This window comes from Triticum aestivum, chromosome 7B (genome assembly GCF_018294505.1).
Source record: "Triticum aestivum cultivar Chinese Spring chromosome 7B, IWGSC CS RefSeq v2.1, whole genome shotgun sequence".
Classification (NCBI taxonomy): Eukaryota; Viridiplantae; Streptophyta; class Magnoliopsida; order Poales; family Poaceae; genus Triticum; species Triticum aestivum.
This window is the reverse complement of record NC_057813.1, coordinates 27,026,516-27,040,145: the sequence shown is the minus strand read 5'-3', so window position 1 is coordinate 27,040,145 and position 13,630 is coordinate 27,026,516. Positions and strand designations below refer to the sequence as shown.

General features: G+C 40.5%; 3 non-coding genes and 1 pseudogene across 3 annotated transcripts; all 4 read right to left on the bottom strand.

Annotated features, from left to right (window-relative positions):
* Positions 1–5,923: 5,923 nt before the first annotated feature.
* LOC123163346 (small nucleolar RNA Z223) lies at positions 5,924–6,014 on the bottom strand. The gene has a single exon (XR_006481863.1). It is a non-coding gene; the product is annotated as a small nucleolar RNA Z223 (small nucleolar RNA).
* Positions 6,015–6,067: 53 nt separating this feature from the next.
* LOC123163468 (small nucleolar RNA U36a) lies at positions 6,068–6,152 on the bottom strand. The gene has a single exon (XR_006481921.1). It is a non-coding gene; the product is annotated as a small nucleolar RNA U36a (small nucleolar RNA).
* Positions 6,153–6,659: 507 nt separating this feature from the next.
* LOC123163321 (small nucleolar RNA SNORD96 family) lies at positions 6,660–6,751 on the bottom strand. The gene has a single exon (XR_006481841.1). It is a non-coding gene; the product is annotated as a small nucleolar RNA SNORD96 family (small nucleolar RNA).
* Positions 6,752–8,840: 2,089 nt separating this feature from the next.
* Positions 8,841–10,095, bottom strand: LOC123157586 (uncharacterized; annotated as a pseudogene).
* Between the last annotated feature and the right edge of the window lie 3,535 nt (positions 10,096–13,630).

The following is a 13,630-nucleotide window of genomic DNA, read 5'->3' as shown; positions in this document are numbered from 1 at the left end:
CAGTTTGCTTGTAAATACGAGACATGTGGTTTTTCTAGGCGCTAAAAGGAAAAAATTTATATCCCGGTTAAAATCTTCCATCAGGACAGTTCCAATTTGGGTTGACCCTTAGCAAGCAAACTAAAATCCCCCTGAGTCCTGACACGAGCAGCTAACTCATGTGCAATACCATTGCTCCCTCTAGCAATCTTCCTGACGCAGCAGGAAACAAACTCCGACATAATCCTTTTCTTGTCCTCGTACACAAAACACCACCTGGCTCGGCTAGGTTCGGGCCATTTTATAATTATACTTTTTTCGTGCTCCCTCTAGCAATCTTCCTGACGCAGCGGATTTTCGTGCTGAATTTTTTGATATATTATACGATTTTTTCTGACATCTTATGCAAAATTTATAGCCGTTTTACATTTTCCCTACACTTTTTGCAAAACATGTCCAAATTTAAGTTTTTTAATTTTCCTAACTAGTAGATGTAGTAATATAACTACATCTCGAAGATTTTTTTTATTTTTTATCATTTTCTTTTGTATTTTTCAAAACTAAAATGGCGATATACAGGGGGGGGGTAGAGATTGAAAATTGCCCTTTCGTACCGGTTTGTGCCATGAACCGGTACTATAGGTCAAACCCCTTTAGTACCGGTTCGTGGCACGAACCGGTACTAAAGGTTAGCCCTTTAGTACCGGTTTGTGCCACGAACCACTACAAAAGGTGATCGCGGGGCCCCGTCCTGGCGCCAGCCTGCCACCACCCCTTTAGTACCGGTTCGTGGCACAAACCGGTACTAAAGGTTCAAAACGAACCGGCATTAATGCATAGCCATTCGAACCGGCACTAATGGTACCATTAGTACCGGGCCAAAATCGAACCGGCACTAATGTGTCTCACATCAGGTCATTTTTCTACTAGTGAGTAATTCTGAAGTGCATCCACCAGTATGGGTTCCTCAAGAGCCGCTCCATTTAGGATTATTTAGCATGGACTTTTGAATACATCCACCAGTGCAAATAGTCCAAGAAACATATTATAATTCTCAAGCTAGATTTGGCCAAGGCTTTTGACAAAATTGAAGATGAGGTTATTTTCCAAATGCTAAGGTTCAAAGGTTTTGATGAAAAATGGATTTCAGGGATAAAGGAAATTATATCTTCTAGCAGCTCTTCAGTTTTGTTAAATGGAGTCCCAGGCAAGTAGTTTAAGTGCAAGTGTGGAGTTAGGCAAGGGGATCCCCTATCACCTCTCCTTTTTGTTCTGGCTATTGATCTTTTGCAAACAGTGGTAAATGACATGATAACTTGAGGACTCCTCACACTGCCTATTCCCTCTCACAATCTAGATTTTCCTATCATCCAATATGCTGATGATACAATTGTCATCTTGCCCGCCATTGAGGAACAGTTGGTGGCCATGAAAAATATGCTTCTTACTTTCCAAGAGTCCACTGGTCTGAAAGTGAACTTTAGCAAATCATCTTTGATCCCTTTAAACATGGATAATGAACTAGCTACAACTCTGGCTGCAGTTCTTGGTTGTAGAATTGGAACCACTCCATTCACTTACCTTGGCTTGCCAATGGGTACCATAAGCCCTAGGATCATGGATTTAATGCCTTTGGTTGACAGAGTTGAAAGAAGGCTTTCTTGCAGTTCCTCCATGCTTAATCAGGGCTCCAGACTTTAGCTCCTTTGCATCAGTTTTGACCTCTATGCCAATTTACTTCCTGTGTACATTGAGCACACCTTCAGGGATTATCAAGCAACTTAACAGGATCATTAGATAGTGTCTTTCGAGACGTAATAGTGACACTCCTAAACAATCCCTTGCTGCATGGAACTTGGTCTGCAGACCACAGGAAAAGGAGGTCTTGGGATAATTAATCTAAACATCCAGAATCAAGGTCCCCTCATTAAACACTTGCATAATTTCTATAACAAAGTTGATATCCCCGGGGTCTCCTTGATATGGTCTTCATATTATGATGGAGTGGTACCTCAAGCTACTGCTATGACAGGCTCTTTCTGGTGGAGAGATGTTTTCAAGTTGTCAGACACATATAGAGCAGTTGCATCAGCTCATGTTAACATGGGAGATTATGCAATGTTCTGGTTGGATGCATGGCATGTGGGTAAATCCATAGTGCCTTTGTTTAGATGACTCCCATGGCTGTTCTCTTTTGTTAAAGATGATAAAGCTTCTACTAGAGACATCCTCGGCTCTACAGACCTGTTTTCACTGTTCTACCTACCTATATCTCAAGAAGCTATCGGGGAACATCGGATTTTAGAAGAATGGCTCCTCAATCTTCAAAGAGACCCCTAGCTTGCTGATATTTGGACCTGGATTGGGAAATTAGGTGCCTACTCTGCAAAGAGTTTCTATAATATCATGCATACACACATGCCTTCTATCCAGACCATGTAAATGGCTTTGGAGAAGCAAATGTACCATGAAAATCAAGGTCTTTGGTTGCTTGTTATTTTTTGATTGCCTAAATACTAAAGATATGTTTGTTAGAAGGCATTGGAGGCTACCTAAGGATGATAACTTATGTGTCATTTGTGCTGCTCAGGTCTATGAAGACAGACCTCACCTTTTTGTTAACTGCAACTTTAGCTCAAGAGTCTGGACCTGAGGATTGACTGGATAGGTGGAGATGATATGCAACAATGTATCTCACATGCAAGGAATTCCTTCAGCCACCCTTTTTTCTTTGAGGTCATGCTTACAGCAGCATGGAACATCTGGATACTGCGCAATGGAAGAACTTTCAGAGGGGAGCGTGCTTCTTTTGCTGTTTGGAGATGTAACTTTGTACATCATGTAACCTAATTATCTCATAGGCTAACTAGTCCAACCAGAGATTCTCTTCTGGATTGGGTTAATTCCCTTCCTTAGTGTATAGGTAGGCATAGGTAGGTTTTTTCTTCTTTTCTTGCACCCTACGTACTTGTGACTATTTTATAGAGTTTGGAATAAAAGGATGTGGGGCTTTGCCCCACAGTAGATAGTTTCAAAAAAAACAATATGTTTAGTAAAAGCCTTATTTCGATTATAAGCATGGGTGAATTAAGCATGGATTGCAACAAGGAAATACAATCAATCAAAGAGCAATTATCATAAATAAAGTCCTTGAAATCCAAAAGATTGGGTTCATCGCTACTTAAAGTTTTGACCTCTCCAATCCCACTTTTATCAATTTTTGATTATGATCATCACCCTCCAAATTACTGGGACACCTTCTACCTAAAGTTGACTCATCTCCAGTCCCATCTTGATCAAGTTTTATATTGTAAAATAAAGATTCAATAGGAGTAACACCAATCACTTTAAGATCTTCGTCACTATTTAGAGACTCGGGTTTAGCAACCAATTTATTTATTAGCATAGATTCCTTGTCGAAATTATGGCCTACTAAGTTTTCAATATGAGAAAATTGAACCTTAAGACCAACAATTTCCTTATTAATATCATCAAGCTCCTTATTAGTATACTCAATCATAGAATTTTGTTCTTTAAGTTCATTCCTAAACAAACTGTTATGCTCAAATTGTAAAGACATGAATCTTTTTGTATTATTTTCAATGTCTTCCAACTTTCTGTGGTAAGGATCAAAGTTCTTGAATTTAGACATGGTACCATGAAATCAATCTAGCACACAAGCAAACAAAAAGAAAACGAAAAGACAAACGGAAAGAAGGCAAATAAAAAGGCAAATATTTTTGTGTTTTTCTAAAAGCGTTTTAGAAGTGGGGGAGGGAAAAATGAGAGGCAAATGGAAAATAATGTAAATACAAGAGATGGGAGTTTATGTAGGTACTTGGTAGGCTTGATGTGTATCCTCCCTGGCAACGGCCCCAGAAATTCTTCCTGCTACTTCTTGAGCTTGTGTTGGTTTTTCCCTTGAAGAGGAAAGGATGATGCAGCAAAGTAGAGATAAGTTTTTCCCTCAGTTGAGAACCAAGGTATCAATCCAGTAGGAGGAACAAGCAAGTCCCCAATAGATGCACTTGCACAAACAATCAAACACTTGCACCCAACGCGGTAAAGGAGTTGTCAATCCCTTGAAGGTTCCTTGCAATGATGAGATTTAATAGAGATAGATATAGAAGATAACTAAAAGATAAAATAAAGTAAATATAAATAAATTGCAGCAAGGTATTTTTGGATTTTTGGTTTTATAGATCTAAAATTATAGGATGAAAAATAAACCTAGCGGCCATAGGTTTCACTAGAGGCTTCTCCCTTGACAGAAAACATACAATGGGTGAACGAATTACAGTTGAGCAATTGATAGAAAAGCCACTACAAGAAATATGCCAACTTGTGACCTTAACTATTGGTCACTTAAAGGTCATTGTTTTTCATTTCCGACCTTTTTGTGACCAAAAATAGAAGGTCAAAAGCTAGCGGTCGTAAACTGAAATTAACGACCTTCTCTGAGAAGGTCGTAGACGTTTACGACCAAAACAAAACGTCGTTGAACCCATGACCTTTTGTTTTGGTCACTGGCTGTCTGCCCAGGCACGTCGGATCCGATGTGGCAATCTGACGTGGCAAAATTACGACCAATTCAAAAGGTCGTTACTTAGAACAGCCCGATCCATTTCGGTGCTTTAGATGGGCCGAGCCCATTAATTCAGCCTTTATATTTTTTTCCTGTCAATTTTTGATCGACTTCATGGGCCAAGCCCAACGTTGCAGCCTTTTTATTTATAGGGTTGTGATCCTTTTTTGGTTTCTTTTTTGGGCTACATCTATTTCACAATTGGGCTCGGCCTTTTTACAGTCCATTTCCTCAGTTTTTAGGGTTTTTTCCTGTGAATATTATTTGGAAAATGTCCTTTTTATATGCCAAATACTATTAGGTCCCAATTGTCAGGTTCTAATTAAAGACAGCCAATGTTTCAATTTCTGCACGATTATTTCAGTCAGAACAGCAAACAAATGAGAATTATCAAACCACATGCCAATTTTGGCTAATAGCACAATCTTTACATAATTCATTTCACCATTACATGTGATACTATCAGAACATATAACTCCTACTACAAATACACTCCAGACTTCTTCACTTTTCTGGACTATCAGAACACGCCACTTCAAACTTGAAATTTCCTAGGCCTGGAGCTCCTGTAAAAGGGTGAACACAAAGTCATTAGAGTAGCATTTTCATTCCTGGAGTAGATATTTAAACCTATAGGTTTAGTGTATAGACTATTTGGAAAATATATATTTAACAAAATTTCACAGAAATGCAGATTTATGTATCGAATGTATGATAAAGCAGCAGAAATGCAGATATATGTCTATGAAACAATAGGTCAACTAGAGATTCATGTCTACAATTTGCTAGAGAAGAAAATAACAAGTCAGGATACATAACATGGTTTCAATTTGTTGTTTGCATATTACATCAGTAGTTCTTTTGCAGGGTTCTGGTACATCATGATCTACATGCACATGAGATAGATGGACTTGGCGCACATGAGATGAGGGTGGAAGGAGGAGGAGCAGGGGATAACTAAGGTGTCCAGGTCCTACAGCTCATCGGAGATGTTGCAGGCTTGCCGGCATCGACAGCCATCGCAGCAGCAAGTTGGGTGATGTACAAACTGAAGTTGTGTTCATTCAGTTGCAAAACAACAAAGTTTGCTAGTTCCTATCCATCAACAATCACACAAGCATCACTTGTACAGTAGCAGGAGCAAAATTGATATGAGTTAGAAGGAGCAGAGTTCGACTAGTACAACCAGCAGAGCTCAACTAGTACATCACAGTACACATGAACCATCTATTCCATAGCACAAGAGTAAAATCTTGCTATAACCAGTAGATTATCCCCTAAAAGAAGCTAATTAGGCACCAATACACAAGGCACATCAAGCACATACTAAATAAGCCACGGTCATAATACATGAGTACTAAACAGATCTTGTATAACAGGATTTTCGGTCATGAATTTTCAGAAGCAGAACTGGCATGTTTGTTGAAAGTGTTTTTCATCACAGCCATGGTCAAACAGAACACATGAATCTAAAAGAATGACAATAATGAGAGTGTCTCTTTTTGCCTCATATTAAGAAATTCAACCATGTTTTCCCTTGTCCTTCATGAATTAATCAGAAGCACGGGTAAGGTTCAAATCACTACCACTAATCCAAAGAAATGGCAAACGCTGCAAAGGGTTGGCAAGTAAACCATTTCTCTATCCGCGCCCACTACATCCCCCTCAGACCAAGTGCAACAAAGAGGGATAGTAGAAGCTAAGTGAAAACAGGACAAAAAGCAGAAGAATTTAAAAAATGTAACTTATGAGAAGAACAAAGTGCACAATTTTTTTCTCTCAGATGCCAACCACAAGGGTAGCACAGATGATGCAGACATATCAACATGGCATCAGTTCAGACCGCCCATCTGCTTGTACTCTCTTCATAGAGAAAGATTTTAAACCAAAAAATTATCAACAAAGATCAAAGCAACTTAAAAAATATGAACATATTTGTCCAGTCATTAGGTGTCCAAAAAGATGGTGTTTTATTCGGTTTTCATCGTTTTCCAGCCATATTCTATACATAGTAAACAACAGAATAAAAAACTGAAAAATAGATGACATGTAAGTTCGAAAGCATTCAGAAAAATTACAGTCAAGCTGTTCAATTTGTCCTCAGAATTGCAGAATGACAGCATGGGCGCACTATGACCAATCAGTCCCGAAAGATGGTATGATTAACAGGTTTTTCATCACCAGACAAATAGAACAGTAACACAAACAAATAGGTCTATAAAACAGAACTTGAATTACTACAAAAAACAAAATTTAACAAAAGAAGACAGAAAAGGAACGACACTAACAGTAATACGTGAGAACATCCCTCACATCATTCACTTTAGCGACTCATCTTTTCAAGCATTCAATCAAATCATCTTTTCAAGCATGCAAGTTGTATCCAGAATTTGGATATAGGTAGTACGCTCATGTGGTGAATTTTGTGAATCTATACTCTGCATCTACCAAAAGGATCGCTCCCCTCACATGCAAATATAATTCAGTCCAATTGCTTTCTTCTCCCCTCACATGCATAAGACAAGAGCAGACCATCTAAACAGGCGGATCAGACCTTCACCTTGGGAGGGAGGCGAGTGCTACCTGTTGCCATGTCGTCATCGAGCTCGGGTGGTCCTCCTCCTCCTCCTCCTCGAGCAGGACAAGGTTGTTCCTCCCCTTCACTCCAATGGCCATCTTCTCCAAGGACATCCATAAGGTCATAACACACTGTTGATGCAAGTGTCACCAAGATAGTTTCAGTCAAAGTTAAAGCAAATGTAAACATGCAAACTGAGCCAAACCGAGGTGCATATTCATATGTGTGTGTATGTAGAGATGCAAGTGCCATCTGAATTTTGGGGAACCAAAGCGTGATTGTTGTTGTTGCTACTTTAGCAGCAACAACATCCTCAAAATCAAACTGCGAAAAAAAAATCATTCATATGCAGCAGCCCAAACTCAACTTTGAGAGAGCGTACTGACTAACATTTTTTTGTTGGGTCAATTTTTTCACAAATATAGATAAAAGCACTCCATAATCTATCAGAATAAATCATAGAGAGGCTGGCCGAACTAGATGGCACACTCAAACAATACAAGAGAGCAGCCCGATGAACAACTACGCAAGTAAAACTACATCACCAATATTATGTAATTAACTGGAAGCTCTTGTTCATCATACCAGTACAAATATACTACCCCGATGGATCCTATTCTTTTTTTCAACCGAACGGATCGCACGGAAGGATCGATCTCTCCATGCCAATGATCGATCTATTAATTTTTTTTATCGGTCCAGAGAAGCCCAGCCAGCGTAGCACGGCACAGGAACAGCCGGTAGAAGCCCAGCCAGTGTAGCGTGATACGAGTGACACTATGAGCGATAATCCAGCCGGCTGCCACAATAAGCTAGCAAGACATTTACACCATAATATGAAGCAAAAAGAGCAATACCAATGTACACAGAAATTCTACTGATTCCATTAAAACAATACTAGATACGATTAGAGATGCATCAGCATCCATACTTGCAGTGCACTTAGTAAAAAACAAATTACTGTATTTCCCAAAGTGTATAATAGCTTTGTGAAAAAGAGGATTGTATCGGCCATACACTTTTCCCTAGATCAATGTATGCATGCAATTCATCCAAGCCGAGCATGATGCTAATTCCTACTCATGTTGCTAGCACATATACATACATACACACCAAGAACGAATTCAAAGGCACATAAATGAATTTCCCCTGGATAGCATGGTAATGAACTACTCACAGGCAATTTGATAGGACTAGTACTAGTGATAACAACCCAACGACATCCTAATAGCCGCAGCAACACGCACACTTCAACTGCCTGAATAGTGGTGAATACCAAAGTCTATCCATACTTGACACACGAGCAAATCAATGTCAAGTTCATCTCAGATGTGTGGTTCATGACAGCGGTAGCAGTTAACAAGATTACTGAGTTTTAATTTGTGGAAGCAAGGAAACAAGCAATAGAATGCCTATCTTGTTCACCACTAGGGTAACAGCAGTAGCAAATTCAGTCAAGCATGTGAGTAAGTAAAGATGTAGATCAACAGGGAATCAAACTAGTTCAAAGAAATCTGTAACCAAATGTACAGTAACAATCATCTAGTATTAATCAATGGTTCTGTTCTGATCCAAACTAGATGAATTCAAGGCTAATCTATTATGTGGCAGTAGAGGAGTGAGTGCTATTGTACAGTTAGAAAAATGCTACACACATAGTAGTATTACTGAGTGCATAAACACAATTTTGTTGGCTGATCACCACATGCTAATTCTGTCGCATTTACTGGTCTTAACTGCATTATATACTGCATTGGCCCTGTCTTCGGAGTTCGTGAATGTTCCCAGGTATTTGATTCACTCGGCCCTCTGCACAAAACCATATTAGACACATCATTAGTTTTGTTAGTTCAGATAGCTGCACAGATTACAGGGCTAGTGATAAACGTACCTGCAATTGCATGTCCTCTTTGGAGGGTACGTAGGCTGCGAAGTTGCAACCTTTATCTTGATCCATGCTCACGAAATGCACGTGAAACTGCGAGAGTTTGCCTGCGTCTGTCCCATTGACAAGCTGCACATTTCTAGTTGCATATGCCTGGAGCACACACTAAGAGGCCATCTGAGGTGATGTTATCCCCTTCAAGTTCTCCAGCACTCCAAGTAGCTACACAAGTAGCAAAATCACTCCAGGACCCAAATAACCAAAGCATTATAAGAAGAAAGCATTTAACTCTGCAAAGATTCCTGAATGTTGGTGTGATCTCAGTCTGGCGACTCCATTGCTCGCTCACCTCAAAGAAGGACACTTCAAGCAGAGGTGGAAACAAGGAAATTACTCCGGTAAGTTGTCGGTAGCTGTGGAACTTCATACACTGTACGGGGTACGGTGTACAAATACTTGCATACTCTGCTTGGTATACGTGTACCTGGAGAAGCGGTGGTGTCGAGGGAGTAGTTGGCGAGGGGGATGACGAAGGACTTGATCCTCCCCGTGCAGTACCTCGTCCTGCTCGCCATCTTGGAAGTGCTCTCCAAAAACGCCATTGCCGTGTGGTACATTGGTACACCAATCATCAGTCAATCTGCAGATGAACTAATGGCGCATGTGTATGCAGTATGAGCGAGTGTGTGCCTACCTGCATGAGGACGTAGCTCTAGCCATCCCAGGCATTATTGATGACCTTGAAGCCCTGCCCATAGTACATGTGGAACAGCGTCGCCTCCTCCACCCGCGACACCGGCCCGGCCACCACCGCCGCCGGCTTGCTCGCGGCCGGCGCCGTGAGGTGCAGGAGCAGAGCCGCCTACAGCCATAGCACTGCCACGCTGGGGATTGGGGAACACGGTGGGGATTGAGGGAGAGGGACGGCATCTGCGGGATGCGATGGGCGTCGCTGCGGGACACATCGAGGAAGGAGGTGGTGGCGGGATGCGCCGCTGCAGGACGGGGAGGAGGTGGCGGCGGCGAGGAGGTGAGGGAGGGCGTGCATCTGGCCGCCGCCATGGCCATGGCTGTGCCATGCGGCTAGGTTGGTGGGCGTCTAAGAGGGCGGAGCACAGTCGCCGCCGCCTTGGCGGAGTTGACGGAAACGCCACCTGCGAAATCCTAGCCATGGGAAGGGGTTGGGGACGAGCTACCGGGGACGCGAGAGGCTGATCTGGCCAGAGGGGAGGGAAGAGCGAAGGCAGGGGAGCTCGGATCTCGGCTGCGCGCCGGCGAGGCCCGTCGGAACACGCCGGAACAAGAGGCGTAGGTGGTGGCGGCAAGGGTTTCGGGGGAGGGATTGTGGGTGCGTGAGGGAGCGAGGGGCAGAGAAAGAAAGGAGGCAGAGAAAGAAAGGAGGCGGGGGTAGATGGAAAACGTCCACGAGTAGAGCTAGGGTTTCGGCTTAGGTGGGCTTGGAGTTGGTGTGGTGGATCGAGGACTGCCGTAGGATCCGCGACCATCCAACGGTGTTCCATGCATGATCCACGTGAGACGTCCACGGACCAATCAGAATGCAGTACCACGTTATGACCATTTAAGTTGGCCGTAGTTGACTAAAAATAACGTGTTAAACTCATATCAGCTATTTTATGACCTGAGAAAATTCAAAAATAAAATGAAAAAGCTTCTCATTGTGTCACCAAATGTGAATAAGTTTTCAGGAAAAGTAACAAACATGAAACAAGATAAATATCTTTAAAAATATGTCATGAGAAATGAGTTTGTGGGCAAAAAAACATTTTCCATTTTTTGAATGTCCAAAATGAATTTTTTTGTGAAGGACCTATCAAATATTTGTTTCAAAATTTTACCAAATAAATTTTCTAAAATACTAGGACATATTTAATGCACAATTGACAAAATGGTTGGGTGTAAAAAGTTTTGATCCACCTCTAGTGAAAAAGACAAATCTCCGCCAATTCAGGTGGAATCGGGTCAAATTTGAACTGCAGCTACCTCGTAGTTTGCTTTTTGTTTTTTCCAAAAATTATTTATAGGTACATAAGTATTTATTTAATCATAGAAACACAAAAAGTTTTCTAAGATTCAACCACTACCTAGGAACGGTCATTCCCGTCATTTTGACCGCATTTTGGAATGGGCTTAAAAATTCAAAAAAAATCAAAAAGTTGCAAAACCATCGCATTGTGTCGTTATATGTGGCCAAGTTACCAGCAAAAATTATAAAGTTGTAATACAGCAATTATTTTAAAAAAGTGTTCTCAGAAACGAGCTATCAAGTGGTGAAGATGCATGACTTTCAACCCAAATGCTCAATCTTATGGCCACATTCATGGCATAGTCTGTTCAAATGATCTCATATTGTGCATAAGGGTGCATCTTGGAATTACAAACAATGTTTCTTAAGGGAGTTTTCATTTTCTTTGCACGGAAAATTCATTTTCCATTTTCCGAGTGCCCCAAATGAGGTTTTTTTGTGAAGGACCAACCAAATATTTGTTGCAAAATTGGACCAAATCAATTTTATAAAATACTAGGACATATTTAATGCACAATTGACAAAATGGTTGGGTGTTAAAAGTTTTGATCCACCTCTAGTGAAAAAGACAAATATTTGCCGATTAAGCTGGAAAGCGGGTCAAATTTGAACTACAGCTACCTCATAGTTTGCTCTTTATTTTTTCCAAAAATCATTTCTAGGTACGTAAGTATCTATTTAATCAGAGAAACATCAAAAGTTTTCCAAAATTCAACAACTAGCTAGGAACGGTCAAGCCCGCCGTTTTGACCACATTTTGAAACGGGCATAAAAAATTCAAAAAAATCAAAAAATTGGAAAACCTTCGCATTGTGTCATTATATGTGACCAAGTTTCCAGGAAAATTAATAAACTTGTAATACGGAAATTAGTTTTAAAAAGTGTTCTCAAAAATGAGCTATCATGCGTGAAGATTCATGGCTTTCAAGCTAAATGATCAATCTTAAGGCCACATTCATGGCATAGTTTGTTCAAATGATCTCATATTGTGCACAAAGGTGCATCTTGGAATTCGAAACAATGTTGCCTAAGGTAGTTTTCATTTTCTTTGCACGGAAAGTTCATTTTCCATTTTCTGAGTGCCCCAAATGAGGTTTGTTTGTGAAGGACCTACCAAATATTTGTTGCAAAATTGGACCAAATCAATTTTATAAAATACTAGGCCATGTTAAATGCACAATTGACAAAATGGTTGGGTATAAAAAGTTTTGATCCACCTCTAGTGAAAAAGACAAATCTCCACCGATTCAGTTGGAAGCGGGTCAAATTTGAACTGCAGCTGCCTCATAGTTTGCTATTTATTTTTTTCCAAAAATAATTTCTAGGTACATAAGTATCTGTTTAATCATAGAAACATCAAAAGTTTTCCAAGATTCAACCACTAGCTAGGAACGGTCAAGCCCATCGTTTTGACCACATTTTAAAACGGGCATAAAAAATTCAAAAAAAATCAAAAAATTGGAAAACCTTCGCATTGTGTCATTATATGTGACCAAGTTTCCAGGAAAAATAATAAACTTTTAATACGGAAATTATTTTAAAAAAGTGTTCTCAAAAATGAGTTATCATGCGTGAAGATTCATGGCTTTCAAGTCAAATGATCAATCTTATGGCCACATTCATGGCATGGTTTGTTCAAATGATATCATATTGTGCACAAGGGTCCATCTTGGAATTCCAAACAATGCTGCCTAAGGGAGTTTTCATTTTCTTTGCACGGAAAATTCATTTTCCATTTTTCGAGTGCCTGAAATGAGTTTTTTTAAAGGACCAACCATATATTTGTTGCAAAATTGGACCAAATCAATTTTCTAAAATACTAGGCCATATTTAATGCACAATTGACAAAATGGTTGGGTTTCATAAGTTTTGATCCACCTCTGGTGAAAAAGACAAATTCCCGCCAATTCAGTAGGAAGCGGGTCAAATTTGAACTGCAGCTGCCTCATAGTTTGCTATTTATTTTTTCCAAAATTAATTTCTAGTCACAGAAGTACTTATTTAATCATAAATACATGGTTTGGTGGTGATACGTCGAGGTTTGGACGGTGGCCCAGGGCCCCAACTCTAGAGCGCGTAAACTCGCATGCCCGCCGCGTGGTCACCGCGTGACCGTGGCGTTGCCATGTGTTCTGGGCGGTCTAGGCATGTCTAGTGGGTTGGGCACTCCCCAGGTAGGTGCTAGGAAGAAAATCACAACATAAGATTCTCACGAGGAGACCGATCGATGCTCAAACATGAATAAGTAGCCAAGTGTTTGTTTAGCGGTACGGGAAATGCACATGGCTAATGGGCGTCAGGTTTGGCTGAGGATGATTAGTTACTAAGAAGACCGTCTTCACAAATTTTCAGCTCAAAAGGAGGAGCCTAGGTGGTACTTGCTTTGCAAAGTACAAGATTGGACATAAATACGAATGTTGAAGCTGGGCTCAAAATAATGAATGGATTGAGCTGGCATTTGGTGGAGGATGGTTATTTGGGCATAGGAAAGCACTGTAGAAAATGGATACCATTTGGACTAGGCAAGGAAGGTTTTTAACATATTTGACGAATATATGA